Below are 17,023 nucleotides of genomic sequence, written 5' to 3' on the forward strand. Positions count from 1 at the left end.
AAATTTTTAATTGGTATATTAAAATTCTAATTAAATTTTGAATCAAGTGGCGCAAGTTCAAAATGGAGCTAAATGACATATTAGGATTTTATTAACCAAGTTCAATATTTCAAAAGATTGTTTAAATTATTGAAGTCATTTATAATTCAAAATGGGCTAGATGGCATAAAAATAATAGAAGGCCCAAAAGATTGAGATGGAAAATCTACATGATGCTTTGGTTTTATTTTTATTTATTTTGTAAAATTATTGCAAGTGTTGTAATTTTTCTAGAAATACCAAAAACACCTGACTTGCATTTATTTACTGATTTATTGTTTTTAATATATTTATTTAAATGTTTGAATGTATTAAAAGTGTTTAATAACATTGTCATGCATTATAACATGTCATTCATATTACCCACACAATATTTCTAATTCAAGCATACATCTCATATCGAGTAGAAACATGTTTTAATTAGGAACGTCCTTGTAACGACCCAAATTTTATATTAAGGCTGAGTGCTTTGATTACTGTGCCAGGAGGGCATAATCAGATTTATTGTGGAATTAATTGAATATATGTGTGATTATGCGGTATAAATGATTTATATGGTAATGTGAATAATTATGCATGTTTATGTGTATGAGATATGCATGTGGGCTCGTTCTTGTAAATTGGGGCATATTTGTAATTTTTAACCCATTGAGGGTATATTTGTATAATGTATGCATTATGAGTGAGACTCCAGTGTTATGGGGATACATTTGAGATGTGTGGTCTGAGGCGTTCTTAGTGAGAGGATTAGCAGAATATTCACAACTGGGTTAAATACCCGGGTCGGGGTGAGCCTAGGGGTATTTTGGGAAACCCAGTGAGTATTCGAGATTTTTTGGGTAACTGGTAGTTATTTATCAGGATTTATAGCGCAATTTGAGGATTAGCGGGAAATAGGGCTAATGACCATTTCACCCTTAAGGGCTTTAAAAGGGGGACTCTTGGATAAGGAGCATTGAGGTCATTTTCTTGGCATTGGACTACCTTAGTCTCTAGGGGCCTTAAGAGGTTTAGGAGGCATTTTTCCGTAGGAACTTGAAGGTTGGAGTCGTGATTGACTGAGGTTCAGTTTAGGGGTCATGACTCTCAAGGAGGTAGGCATCAATTATGTGGTGGTTTAGGTTTTGATTTGTTTATATTGGTGCTCTTGAGTTTTTAACTCAAGGGGCGAATTTTGAGCTGTAATGGAGTTTTAGTTTAGTCATTGTTGTGATTGTGTTGTGTAAGGTGTAGTATTGAGGTATTGAGGTTCAATTGCGGTTTTGGTTTACGTTTGGAGTGAAGTGTGATGATTTTCAATCGGAGGAAACACGGGAAATGTAACGACCCAATTTCCTAATAAGGTTTAGCACCTTGATTAGGAGGCCAGGAGGGCCATAACTGATTTGTTGTGCCATTATATGATTATATTCATGTTTATGTGGATCATATTATTATATGATGATAAATGCGTGCATATGGGTATATATTTTGTTATGAGGGCATTTTGATAATTTGGCCCGTTCAGGGCGTAATTGTATATTTTTGTGCATATTGGTAAGTTATTGTTGAGGCCACATTATAATGTGGATTTGTTCGAGCTGTTCGGCATGAGACGATCTTTGAGTATAAGTTAGCGGTTTGGTCATAACGGGAGTAAGTTCGGGGCTCGGGGTGAGTCCCGGGGTAATTTGGTGATTAGAGTGTTGCCAAGAGTTAAGGGGTAACGGGATATGAATTATTGATATTCGAAGATATTGAGATTAGCGGGAATTGGAGGGTGCTAATTATGGTTAACGAGATAGGTGCGAAAGGACGATTTTTCCCTTGGTGGCTATTAAGGATTTTAATTAGACTTGAGGGCATTTAGGTTTTTTTTACCTTAAAGGATATATATGCATACTTAAACTAGAGAACTGTAGAAGGCTGTAGAAAAACAGAGCACCTCTTCCTTCATCAATCGTTCATCATTTCTTCTCTTTTTCTTCTTCAATTTTGAAGCTTCTTTTGAGGAATTAAGCTGGGGAATCAAGTGTTGAGGATCTAGGGTATTGTTCCATCATTGAAGAGGAGTTCATATCGAGCTTGAGGTAAGATTCTAACTATTAGAACTCTGATTTTCTGCTATGTTTTATTATTGGATTTAGTTGAGATTTTGGGTTTGAAAGTTGAGTATTCAATGGGGTTTTTGGCGAAGCTTGGTTAGGTTATGATGCCTAGGACAAGTATATTTGGTGTTTGGGTTCCATTGGGGGTTTAAATGGTGTTTGGAAGCTTTTGAATGAGGTTGGAAATGGAGGATTCGAAGGAGGAAGAACCAGGGCCATGTCTACCCTGTCCTAGCTTTATAGCGCCTAGAGAGTAGCGCTATCCAAGGCAAAATGTCCCTGGTTGTAGCGATGGGGCGCTATGGGAGTAGCGCTACCCTATTTTCTCAGATGCATACTTTGGGTGTTTTTAAGGGTTTTTGGCTCGGGGTTTCAATCCTTAAGGCTCGGGATCGAATCTACTCACCGTTTGGGTACAATTCGGGGTCGTGGGAGTGAGGTTTAGTTTAAGACCCATTTATTGATATCTTCATTAATTGGATTCCATATTTGGTTATGACTAGGTGACCGCTAAGGGATTAAAGGACCGATCGTTCTCAAGGGTCGTTTGTAACGTATTTCTAGCTCGAACAATAGGTAAGAAAACTACACCTGGTTATGTGGTTAGGTTAGGACTAAGTGTTCCCTACATTTGTATGCATTGTTATGTGATTGTGATGAACCATGTGAATATGATGGGACTAAGAGCTCCCTATATTTGTATATGATGTCATGAGATGGTATTATGCCATGGGGACATATGATAAACGGACTAAGAGTGCTGGAATCAATATCTGCGCATAGGGCGCGGCACAGCTACTGGTAGCTGAGGACAGCTTATTAATCACTGAGCTCGGTTAAGCTAGCCAGAGTCAGTGGGTATAACACTGGGGGCGACCTAAGTGAGCTGAAGACAGTGGGTTAAACAGAGGGTGTAGCCTAAGGGCACCGACCCTGAATATTGTGTAATGGTTGTGATAAACTGCTGGTTATGAATGTGATTGTTGTTGTTTATTTGATGAATATGATATGCTGATTATCTGGACGACAAGTTGTTGATTTGTCAATTGTTGTCACTGAATAGGTGAATGTCATGAAGCGCTGAACACTTGGCCATGCCTTGTAGAATATTTTTTTATTGATATTAATCATTCTATGGCATTCTAGTTTTCTTGCTGGGGCTCGGCTCACGGATGCTACGTGGTGCAGGTAAAGGCAAAGGTATGTTGGATCAACCATGAGTTAGAGAGCTCTGGGGGCGAGGTGTACATTGTCATCTGCTCGGCCGCCACGATCGAGGGTTTGTACAGGGATGGAAACCTAAAATGTGTATTTTTCCATTAGAGTGGCTTAAGTTATTTATAACTTCTGGAATTTTTGTAAATATGTCTTCTAAACCCTGTTTTGAGATTCCATGTATTAAAATGTCATTTTTAATGAAAATAACCTGTTTATGACCAAAACCTTTTATTTCTAATCCAGTGATGACATTAGATTCACATATATTTTTTAAAATGACTTGGTTAACAGATCTTGCACTATTTTAAACACAGTGTAACGGTCTTGGTTACCCAGGGCGTTACAGGAAAAGTGCTGGGAATTCTGAGATCGCAAGGTCGTGCTACGATGCTGTTCTTGGAGCGTCGCGGCCCGCATGAACTTAGAGGCCTAATGGGTTTTGTAAATTACCTTAGCTCTGCGGCACTAGGTGAGTTGCGTCGCGGTGCCTGTCTAGGAAATTATGGTTTAGGCTCTCTTACTTTTTGAGGGCCGCAGCGCTTGATAGGGGCGTCGCAGCTCAAATAGAGAAGGTGGACCAATTAAGGTTTTTAAGATCGAGAACTCAAACCTAAAGTCTCAGGAAGGATCCTACCTTGAACTCAAACCCATTTTAGTAGAATTCGAGATCCCCAAGGCTGGAAATATACCTTGAAACTCTTGAATAGTTTAAGTGATTAATGATTATCAACTATTGCATTGTGACTAGGTTATACCGTTAAGGCTCGAGAATAGGGATCGTGCTCGGGATTTCCATACGCTATCTGCTCGGGACTCTAGGTAAGAAAACTTTCTGTGCATGTAGAGCAGGGCATTGCCCGATTATCTGTGCTTGCATTGTGCTTAGTGTTATGTGTAAATGTTTGTAACTATTATGTCATATATGTGTTAGTGACTAAGCGGCAAGAGCCGAGATCGGCAAGGGCCGGGATCGACAATAAGCATGTTGAATGCAGGCCACCATGGCTAGGCCATCTAAGGGTTCCATACTCATCTGCTCGGTTAAGACCGTGATTTGGTGCTTGGTAACGCACTTTGACCAGCTTAGGTCGGTATAATGTCTGATTTTGTCGCCTAAGTCAACTGTACAGTGACTTTTGAATTGTAAATATGTCTTAAACAATATTTTGGGATCCCAATGTAACTCTTTTATGATCTTAAGGAAAGTCAAAATCCTTTATTTGGAAGTTTTATTAAATGAGTCTTTGTTTTAATTTAATTACAGTTTTGGGTCTAACACCTCGATTAGCGAGTCAAATACACATTTTAAAACCACATGGTAATGACTCTAGGGTAGTAGGGTGTTACAACTTGGTATCAAAGCGTGCCAAGGTTTATGCTTCCTGGAGATTAACCGAACATGTACGCTCATTGCCAAAGACAAGCTCGACTGAGGGTTGGTCAGTATTAAGTGAAATAGTTGTCTAATTGCTTATCTAAATTGCCCTACTTTCTTGATTGATATATAGAGAATGATGTGTGTGTAATGCTAGGGCATGTCACCTTTCATTGTTATATGATTATGCTATGTATACATTGTATTTCCTTGCTATTTGTGATTGATCTGCTCAACCTGAGGGTGGGAATAGATGAGAGCTACTGTATGAAACATTCCAAAAGAATTATCCTCTAGTTTCCAAGGGAGGCCTGGATCCATTCAGAGCTGAACAGTGGATGGACATGATTAGCTGCATCCATGATTATACGGGAGTGGTTGGCAATGATAGAGTGGGTTGTGTCACATACATGTTGTGGGAGGATGCACGATCGTGGTGGGAAGTGGTATCCCAGACCTGAAATGTTTTCATGATGGGTTGGGAGGAATTTAGACAATTGTTCAACGAGAGGTACTATTGTGACATAGTTCGAATTGCGAAGACCAATAAGTTTATGAACTTGGTTCAAGGTAGTAAGATAGTGACAGAGTATGTCAATGAATTTGATGGGTTGGCCAAATTCACTTTAGATTTGGCACCAACAAATGTGGCTTGGAAGGAACAAATCATTCAAGGATTGAACTTTGGGGTAGCCCATAGAGATAGAATCGCTCCAGTACATGAGATTTATACCTACACTTAGGCAATAGGGAGGGCCCTTTCTATAGAGGACGCATGAGAAGAGACATGGAGTAAGAGTGTCGTAGGGCAAGAAGCTTAGACAATGGTACTCCCAGTTGCGCGATCAGGTAGGGGCGAAGGCCCCAGCAACCATAAAAGAAAGACCCCTAACAGTTCTACTACTCCTGGTCCTAATAGGAAGGGTTATAGTATAGAGGGTGGCCGCCAGGGCGACAACGAGGTCTGAAGAAGTTATCTAGTATATGTTAGGTGCAAGAGACGTCATTTAAGAGAATGTCGAGCGAACACATGTGTTCTATGTGGAATAGTAGGGAACTTTAAGAAGGATTGCCCGAGATCAAAGAAGGGAGAACCAAGGAGTGCGGATAGCTCGACTCTGACTCGAGTGTCCGCCTTGCTACAATCAATGCCCGAGGCTAGTCCCTCGGAGGCGGCAAGTCAACTTCCTAGTTCTCGTTCTATTATATTATGTTGAGTGAGTCTGATACTACTTATCTCTTAAAAGATACATAGATATGAGGCACATGTTGTATGATTATTACACAATAGGGCTTGAGATTTTAGTGTCTGCCTGGGGAAATCGGTAATTTCCAGGAGACGGGTCAGAGTATTATTGGTAGAATGTTAGCATTAATAATTGACTACGCTGGTTATATGAGGATTTTTATATGATCCCGAGCATGGATTAGTTTGCCAAATAAGGGACAACCATGGACTGTAAGAAAGGATGGTGACTACTAAGTTTGAAAGTGAAGGACCCAGTTGCATTCACGAGATGCCAAGCTACTATGGTAGGTACCACTAGGGTTGTATCAGTTAGACCAGATAAAAATTGAATGAGCCAGTGAGAATTTAAATTGGTTTTCAAGGATTTGTTGGGATCGTTGTCGCGTCAAGGAATTGAGTGTGCTACGGGATTAAGGCAAGGATAGAACCGGTATCAGAGACATCACAAAGAATGACACTAGCTGAGTAGAAAGAATTAAAGGTTTAATCAAAGAAGTTATTTGACTTGAGGGTTTATCAGATAGAGCACTTCACTCTGGGACATGTCAACACAATCTGAAAAAGGCCAAGTCTGTGAGAATGTGTACCGCATATGGATAGCCAGGTAAAGTAATTGTTAAGAATAGGTACCCATTGCCAAGAATGAAGGATTCATTTGCCTTGTTGCAAGGTTGGATAGTGCTCCCAAGAATTGACCCTCAATCTAGTTATTAGCAGTTGAGGATCAAGAAAAAAGATATTCCAAGAATTACCTCTCGCACCAAGTATGATATGATGGATTTTCAGTGAAGGCTCTTGAACTGACTAATGCTTCCACTGCCCATGTAAATTCAAGAAGTTGAGAGTATAGGAATGGTGTGGACAAGTCATATTTGGATAGATGGAGAATGTTTTCGACCACTTCAGGTTAAGAAGAGAATACGAGTAATACTTGTGTTTATACTACTGAGGCTGAGGAAGCGAGAATTAAAGGTAAGGTTCCAGGAGGGACAAGTTATGATTTCTCTAGATGTTATTCAAGGTCACATTGTTGGAAGTGATGGGATTGTGTATGATTTAGTTAAGATAGAAGCCCCAAGATAATTTCTAAAGGAAAGGCTTAGGGGTGAGAAGCACGATGAGACCGGTGAAACACATCGGCTTTTTAATTGAAGCACCTTCGAGAACTGCCATGCCCTTGACTGAAGTAATGTAAGGACCTAAAGTTTGTCTAAATGGATAGTCACGTACTGGAATTTCAGAAGTTGAATTAATGGTTGATTAGCACGCCATGGTATTAGAATATGCTGGTGATGGACTTATACAAGAGGATGGCACGGTGTAAAGTTTCCTTGCTTAAAAGGAGGAGATAATAGTGCAGTGCGTCGAGGACTAGGGTGTGTCGTGTGTAGATTGAAAAGGTGATGGTTCGTGCTTCACGATGGATAAAGGAATAAGAACATATATGTTCTATACGAAACTTTGAGTTGATAGTAATGCCAGATAGCCATGCTTGGAATGAGGTGACAACACTTATGGAAAAGAAGTGCGTGTACTAGCATAAAAGTTAAAGTGTTTGGTAACGACTGGGATTGGTATAGAATCTTTGATTGATAATTGGCAAGTGTACCTCTATGAACAATGAAATACAGAAAGAAGATCTTGTTGGAATTGTTAAGAATCCTACCATTTGAACATGGATATGTTAAGATATGAGGATTAGATGAGTGATCTGATGGATTTTGGCGTCGAGGGGGAGATTCTGGATGAGTCTTATGCTACCCCTTATAATTACTGTGTCTAGGGAGTTTTAAAGGGTGTTAAGACCTAAGAATTTGTATACTGGGAGGTGCACTGCCTAATCTTCTAGCAACTGAGAGATGGCAATCAGAAGCCAGAAAGGGCTATTGTGACTCTAGGGTATATTGGAGTTAGTATGGAGGGATATAGTTGTGGCCCGTAAGGGTGGATTACCTCATATTGTAGGTACGATGAGTGGGTGTATAAAGTTGTGACTCCACATATTAAGATAACACACTTTTTTTTGTGTGAGCGAATTATCATAGGGATAAGTATATGCGAAAGGAGACAGTACGTCTATGTGGGACACTGAAGTTGACAGTGTAGCATTGAGACTCTTAAGTTCCCAAGTTTTGAAAAGGGTTTAGAGGGCGATGAGTAGAAGGTTAGGATTTGGAAATATTGGTTACCTTCAGACAGACTAGCAACCTGAAGGAAGAACTCAGATTCTAAGTATTTTACTTTGAATATGTAAATTTTTGGGATATTGAGGCAAGTACGATCCCTGGATTGGATTATCATGATGATTAATACAGGTTGAGGTCCAGAGTGACTCTGCATAAGATATTGTGATATAGGAAACAAGAATTACTTATTCCGAGGAAATGAGACAATAGACAGGAAGTATTCTGGTTTAGAATCAGTCCGGAGGACCAATGAAGTTATTTAGGATTGTTAGGGTAGAAATGTCTGCTTTATTGAAAAGACTTAGGAGCCCACAAATTTAAATATGGGAACGTGGAGTTCCAGGATTGGAGACTTTGTACTTCTCCGAGTATTGTGGACAAAAAAAAAAAAAAGAATAAGCTAGTTTGGGAAAGAAAGAATAAATTTGACTCTAGATTTAATAGGCATATGAGATACTAATAAGGATTGGGCGAGGGGCCTACAGATTAGTCTTACCCCAGCATGGGTAGAGGCTCATAAGGTGTTACTGGTGCCAGTGTCAAGGAAAGAGGTGCTGAGTACCACCCCTGATTAGGTGAAGAGACCTGGAATTTCAGAGGAACTTATTGTGTAAGGAAAAGCCAGTGGAAATCCTGGATAGGAGAGATAAAGTCTTACAAAATAAGATTGTCACTCTATTGAGGGTGTTACAAAGAGAGAGCAAGGTAAAATACTTGACTCTAAAGTTATTGTCAAATTTGCACGATTAGTATCCCAAGACATTTGAATAAATTTTGAGGATGAAATTATTATAAGGAAGGGATAGTTGTATCGTCCCAAATTTGCTATTAACGCTTAATGCCTTGATTATTGTGTCAGGAGGGCATAATCGGATTTAAATATGGAATTAATTGAATATGTGTGTGATTATGCAATATGAATTATTTATATGGTAATGTGAATAATTATGTATGTTTATGTGTATTAAATATGCATGTGGGTCCGTTTTTGTAAATTGGGGCATATTTCTAATTTTTGATGCATTGAGGGTATATTAGTATTGTGTATGCATTATGAATGAGACCCCAGTGTTATGGGGATGCATTTGAGATGTGTGGTCGGGAATAATCAGGACTTTACAGTGCAATTTGAGGAATAGCGGGAAATGCGATTAATGACCATTTTACCCTTGAGGGCTTTGAAAGGGGGACTCTTGGATAAGGGGCATTAAGGTCATTTTCTTGGCCTTAGACTACCTTAGTCTTCTAAGGGCCTTAAGAGGTTTAGGAATGAGGCAGAAAAGGGAAGAATCATCTATACTATCACTCTCTCTCACACACATTTCTCTCCCTCCCTTGAGACTTAGTTGGGGTTTGAGGCATTTTGGAGGAGTTTGGCTTAGGAAATTGAAGGCTAGAGTTGGGATATATTGTGGTTCAGTTCAGGGGTCATGATTCTCAAGGAGGTAAGCTTCAATTCTGATGTTGATTAGTTTTTCATTTGTTTATTTTGGTACACTTGAGTTTTGAACTCAAGGGGTGAATTTTGAGTTGTAATGGATTTTTAGTTTAGATATTTATGTGATTGTGTTGCCTTAGGTGTAGTATTGAGGTATTGAGTTTTAATTGTGGTTTTGATTTACCTTTGGAGTGAAGTGTGATGATTTTTGCTCGGATGAAACGCCGAAAAAGTATTGGGAATTCTGAGTTTGCGGGGTCGCGCCGTGGAACTGTTCTTGGAGCGTCGCGGCCCGCATGAACTCAGAGGCCTAAGGGGTTCTGTAAACTTCCTTAGAGTCATGGTGCTAGGTTAGTTGCACTGCGGCACTTGTCTAGGAAATGAGGGCTTAGGCTCTTGAACTTGTAGAGGGTCGTGGCGCTTGCTAGGGGCGCCGTACCTCAAATAGAGAAGGTTGACCAATTAATGTTTTTAAGCTCAGGAACTCAAAACTAAAGGCTCAGGAAGGATTCTACTACCCGGTTTAGTGGAATTCGACATCCTGAAGGCTGGAAATATACCTTGAAACTTTTAAATAGTCTAAGTAATTGATGATTATCGAAAATAGCGTTGTGATTAGGTTATACTGCTAAGGCTCAGGAATAGGGATCGTGCTCGGGATTTCCATACGCTATCGTCTCAGTACTCGAGGTAAGAAAATTGTCTATGCACGTAGAGCAGGGCATGGCTCGATTACCTATGCTTGTATTGTGCTTAGTGTTATGTGTAAATGTTTGTAACTATTATGTCATATATGTGTTTGTGATTGAGCGGCAAGGGTCGGGGTCGACGATAAACATGTTGAATAAAGGCCGCCATGGCAGGGCCATCTAATGGTGTCGTACTGACCCGCTCGATTAGGACTATGAACTTGGTGCCTGGTATCGCACCTTGATCGAATTAGGCTGCTGTTGTGAATTTTATTGGAAATTTGTGGATTGTTTGTTGTGTTTGATTAGTTATGCATTTATTGAAATAAATTATTATATGTTGTGCTAGTGAAGTTTTCTTGTTCGGCCTTGGATCACGGGTGCTCTATGGTGCAAGTAAGGGCAAGAAAAAGGCCGATCAACCATGAGTTGGAGGGCATGGAGCAGTGCGTACATGTTTAGCCTACCTGGCCGCCACGATTGGGGTACTTTTGAGGAGCACAGTATAATGTCTGATTTTTTTGCCTAGGTCGACTGTACAGTGACTTTTGAATTGTAAATATGTCTTATAGTATATTTTGGGATCCCAATGTAACTCTTTTATGATCTTAAGGAAAGTCAAAATATTTTATATGAAAGTTTTATTAATGAGTCATTGTTTTAATTTAATTACCCTTTTGGGTCTAACACCTCGATTAGCGAGTCCAATACACATTTTGAAACCACATGGTAATGGCTCTAGGGTAGTAGGGTGTTGCAGTCCTCTTTGATTATATGCATTAAAAGAATCATATAATTAATCTAGAAAAGAGCGGTAAATTAATGTTAAGTGTCAATTTTAAGACCGACTTGATAACTAATTTTATTAGATACCCAAATGAGATTCTTAATAATTAGAGCATCTATTTACTAGATATTTTAAGGGCCTTTTTGGTAGATGACTAATTCTTGTTTAATGATTTAAATGCTTAATGAGATTAGTAATTATTAGAATATCATTTGGTAAACTAATTTGATTAATTTAATTTAAAAACACAAGATGTTTTGAGAAAACACATATTCTAAAATAGTGAGTGGGAGAATGGGTAGTAATAATAACTCCTATGGTCTCCATTATTAGTTAACATCGATGTTTCATGGAATGGGTATCGAGGTGCCTTTGTTTGCGTCCCCCTAAGGTTTTTTATTGTGTTATTATTCAAGGTTAACTTCTATATAGAATAGGATTGATGATGTATTTCAAGTTTGACTGGCCCTAAGGCACACTCTTAGTAAAGTCATTAATCTAAAATAGGGGGTTACACTCACAAAATTTAACTAGGCTTTTGAGCTGACTTATTAATCTTGACCAAACTAATTGTTGTTCATAATTCAAAAGAGAAAATAGTTGATTTTAAGTATTCACTTATGAATTTGAGAAGTGTCTCAAAATTAATTTAAGATTAGTCTGACCTACCCTAAGGCCGGTCCATTCATTTTTAAATTAATTTATCGTGGAATTAGTAATAATTGTTTTGATGTATTATTTAAATTAGTTGCATTCATGCATCATATTTACTATTCTAAAAACTTGTTGATATTCATAATATATGCTAAACTCATTTTGTGATATTATTTATTTATTTTCAGCAATCATGTCATCTCCCAAATATACCCTTGATATCTTCCTCAAAACTCTCACATTTGATCTAAATGACATGCATTGTTTGTTTTCAGAAATGATGATCATTCTCAAAACTAAAATGTTAAAGAATGCAGTTATTGAGAAGCCCCCCATCAGTTCCATCTTTTTTCACATGGCTATGAAGAGCACAAAAAATATAGTGATTGGAGTAAGTCCAATCATTTGGCTCGTTATTGCTTGCTTTATAGCTTGCCTAATGAAATGATAGGAAAATATATACATATTGAGAACGCCTATGACATATGACACTCGATTATAGACGAAGCTGAAGAAGGAGAAGAAACTTCTATGTCTAATCGTTTGAAAGAAACATAGGTAAATATGATTTAAATATATTTTTTCTAGTGATTATTGTACTCACACATGCCACTGACTATATTTTTGTTCTTCATTGCAGGTTAAGAATCTATCCACAAAGAGGTTAACCGTGCGCCAAATGCTAGATAGAGATGGAGCATGATTTTAGTTTTATTTTGAATTTTAATTTTGTTATGAAAATTTTAAAATTTTAGTCTGTTCTTATTTTAGAAATTTTAGATTTCTATTTAGAATAAGAAAACTAATGTCTTAGAATTTTTTTTATGAATGATTACTAATGCGATTATTAATTGGGAACTTTATTATTTCTATGTTGCATGAACAAGGTTTCAATATTTCTTTCAATAATAATTCAATTGTTATCTCAAGATCTAGTATTGAATATGTCATGCAAAATCCAATGATAGGTTGTATAAATATAAGGCAAGAGAGCGATCTTTATACAACTCTGAAATGTTTAAAGTTTCAAACCCAAGATCTATTAAACGTCTAAAAAACAGATTCAGGCAGTGAAACATATCTATGTCATTTGAGATTGGGGCATATTGGTTTGGATAGAATTAATATACTTGCAAAGAAGGGACCTTTAATAGAATTAATTGTTGGTTCTCTTCCATTCCGTTAATCTTGTCTGGAAATCTGAAACTTTTGGAAAGTTAAAAGAATTCCAAGCTGAAGTTGAAAAGCAATTAGGTAAATGACTGAATGTTCTTCGATCTAATCGTGGAGGAGAGTACATGGATTTTGAATTCAATTACCACCTGAATGAGCATGGAATTCAATCCCAACTCACTGCACCAGGAACGCCACAGCAGAATGGTGTTTCTAAAAGAAGGAACAGGACATTATTAGACATGGTTAGTTCAATGATGAGTTACTCATCATTGCCATTGTCATTCTGGGGTTGTGCTATTCAATGTGCAACATAGATATTGAATATCGTTCCTTCCAAGTCTATCAAGAAGACACCATTGGAATTATGGAATGGTACTAAACCTAGTTTACACCATTTTTGTATTTGGGGGTGTCCAGTACACGTGCTGAAAGGAAAGATTGGAAAAGTGGAATCTCGCGTCGTACTGTGCATGTTTGTGGGATATTCGAAAGAGACTAGAGGTGGTATAGTTTATAGTCCTAAAGAAAACAAAACATTTGTATCAACAAATGCTACTTTTCTTGAATACGACCATATTAACAATCACAAATCTCGCAGTAAGGTTGTACTGGAGCAGATAGTATCAAATCAAGTAATAAGATCACCAAATGTTTCCAATTAACAACAATAAGAGGAAACCACAAGTTATAGTCAGAATGATGGAGGGCTTCCTCGTAGTGGGAGGGTTGTTAGGTAGCCAACTCACTATGAACATGAAGTTTAGATGCTTGTCTCTAACACAAACAAAGATGATCCATTGACATACAAAAATGCAATGGAAGATTCTGACAAAGAAAAATGGCAAGATGCCATGAACTTGGAATTGAATCGATGTATTCCAATTGTGTCTGGACTCTTGAAGATCTTCCTGAAAATGTTAAACCTATTGGTTGCAAATAGATATTCAAGAGAAAAAGAAGAGCAGATGGGAAAGTGGAAACTTTCAAAGCTAGGCATGTAGCCAAGACTTACACTAAGAGAGAAGGAGTAGATTATGAAGAAAGTTTTTCTCCTGTAGCCATGCTTAAATCCATTTGCATACTTTTGTCCATAGCTACTTTTATGGATTATGAGAGATGGCAAATGGATGTTAAGACAGCTTTTCTGAATGGCTATATTGATAAAACAATTTATAAGAAGGGTTCATAGTAAAAGGTCCAGAGTAAAAAGTTTGCAAGTTTCATAGGTCCATTTATGGACTCAAACAAGCTTCGAGATCTTGGAATCTAAGATTTGATGACACAATCAAAACGTATGGTTTTGAACAAAACATTGACGAGTCTTGTGTCTACAAGAAAATCAAAGATGGCATCGTAGTATTCCTGCTTCTTTATGTTGATGACATCCTACTGATTGGGAATGGCATGGGAACATTAACAAAAGTAAAGAAATGGCTAGCCGAGCAATTCCAAATGAAAGATTTGGGAGATGCAAACTTTGTTCGAGGCATAAAGATCTTTCAAGATTGTCAGAACAAAGTTTTAGCTCTATCTCAAACTACTTGTATAAATGAGGTACTGGAGAGATAGGGTGATACACCAACTTGTCATGGAATTATCCTTTCTAAAGAGTAGTGTCCTAAAACACCTCAAGAAGAAGAGCATATGAGATAGTATCCCTACGCCTCTATGGTAGGCAGTCTCATGTACTCCATACTATGTACAAGACCTTACATTTGTTATGCAGTAGGGATAGTCATTCATTATCATCCCAATCCTTGATTGAGTCATTGGATTGAAGTAGAGAAAACTAGATAATATATGCTTGTATATCAAGTGGTGACCTGAACCCCACTGGGTACATTGATTTTTATTTTCAATCAGATAGAGATAGTAAGAACTCAACTTCTGGATCAATGTTCACACTTGGTGAAGGAGCTATGGTCTGGCGTAGTATTAAAAAAACTGGTATCGCAAATTCTACCATGGAAGTCGAGTACATAGCGGAATGTGAAGCAACTAAGGAGGCTGTGTAGCTAAAGAAGTTCTATTTCGATCTGGAAATTGTTCCAAATATGAATAAGTCACTTGTCCTATACTGTGAAAACAGTGGGGCAGTAGCTAACTCATGTGAACTGAGAAGTCACAAGAGGGGAAAGCATATTGAAAGGAAATATCACTTGATCAGGGATATTTCAAGTGATATTTTTCAGAGAGGTAATGTAGCAGTTATGATGATAGCTTCGCAACATAACCTTGCTGATCCTTTTACTAAGACTTTTTCTACCAAGTCTTTTAAACATCATGTTACCAATATGGGTTTGAGAGAGATACCTCATTTTCTTTAGGAAAAGTGGGAGATTGTTGAGATTAGTGCCCTTTAAAGCATATTTTTTTAACAATGTTTTATGAAATAAATAATTGAAATGAATTTTACATATATTGTTTGTTTATTATTGTTATTAGAATAATATTATACAAATATCATAAAATTATCAAATTTGTTATTGTGACTACAATCTTATATTGGTACGAGAGAATCAAGATTGTAGGGAACAAATTTAAATAGTTCGCAGTAAAACAAAATTATGTGCAATCTTTCAATTAAATACTATAAGTACGGTTCACTAGTATTATGAATATATGTAATCTAGATCTGGATTATTGATGTAGTAGGACATCTTAGAGGAGGTACTTTGTATAAAGTGGTTATACCTAAACAGGACCCGATATGTTATTAAAACTTAATAATATCGTTTACTTTATAAGTATTGTTGACCCTGATTTTGGTCAACTGACACGGAGTCATAAATGCTTGATGTGGACAGATATGTTGAAATGAGAATGATGACGAAAACAACAAAACACACAGGAAATTATAGTGGTTTGGCCCCAAAATCTGGTAATAACCTACGTCCGCTTAAGCTGTTATTGATATAAGATTCAAAGGAGTGATCAAAGAACTAAGGTTCAATGAGTTTTACAAACCTCTGAAGAACGAAAGAATATATCGAATGTGATAGCTCTAATACACTTGTCAAACTCTAATCTCAAATAATTAGAAAGCAAAAAGTCCCCTTCCTTGAGCTATCTTTCTCTATTTATAGGCTCAAGGAAGATTACATTAATTTGTTACAGATATTATTTCCTAAATAATCGGATACTCAAGAAATCATGGGAGATAATTTCGGGTATGATTATAACTGCCTAAGATTTTCTCCAGATATAGCGAGTATACGACCAAGTTGGTCGTATATAACCATTGAGCGTTGCACCATAGACATCTTTCTGGTCGATGGTCGAGCAAGACTCCTGCCAGATGTCAGCCACGTGTACTAATCGTTTTCCATGTCATCCATGCCTGTTTTTTGGATAACATTTTCCCCCCAAGTTTGTTTAGTGCGACCAGCAATAAAGAAACTTTAGGGAAACAACCGTTCATATGCCCCACGAATCTTGTCAGAATCCTCGTGCGTTTTTTAAAACCGTGACATAATTATGTCTAATCAAGCCTTTTTGGTTTTCAAGAAATCAATTCGACGGCTTATACACTCCCCCACGTTTCGAAAATGGGAAAGTCATGATTGCCACTTTTTGCCATACTTCAACCTCTATAAGTAACCTTTTTATTTTTCTTACAATTTTTTACTCACCATTCCAGTCAAGAACATCAAGAACTTTGCCCCGGAGCCCAGAATTTCGACACCATTCAAACGTCCTGCCGAAGGCCTTTCTGACTCGAAATTTCTACCTTTTCCGAATCTCCACCCTTTGCCCAGGTAATCACTTCGTCTTTGAAACTCTTCATTATGCCATGCATGCTGTTTACTGTGCTCTGCGATTTCCTGCGTTCTTGAGTAGAAATTATGCGAATTTTTGTATAAACCATCTGATGCTTGATAGGAGACTGTATTTCTGCTTTACATAAGTTAGGAACTAGTTCGATAGAAAGGGTCATAGGTTTACAGCGTAAGATCGACGTAAAAATTCAATCTTTAAGCTAGTTGAAAAAGTTCCTTTTTAGAAAACATTTTATTTCCTTTTTGATCCATTTTTCGAACTGTTAGCACCAAACTTAGTGTATGGGTAGGATGCTGCTGGTCAATAGACGCGAGCAACGTTATCCCAATCTCCCACGTAACTCCG

This window comes from Humulus lupulus, chromosome 3 (assembly GCF_963169125.1).
Source record: "Humulus lupulus chromosome 3, drHumLupu1.1, whole genome shotgun sequence".
Lineage (NCBI taxonomy): Eukaryota > Viridiplantae > Streptophyta > Magnoliopsida > Rosales > Cannabaceae > Humulus > Humulus lupulus.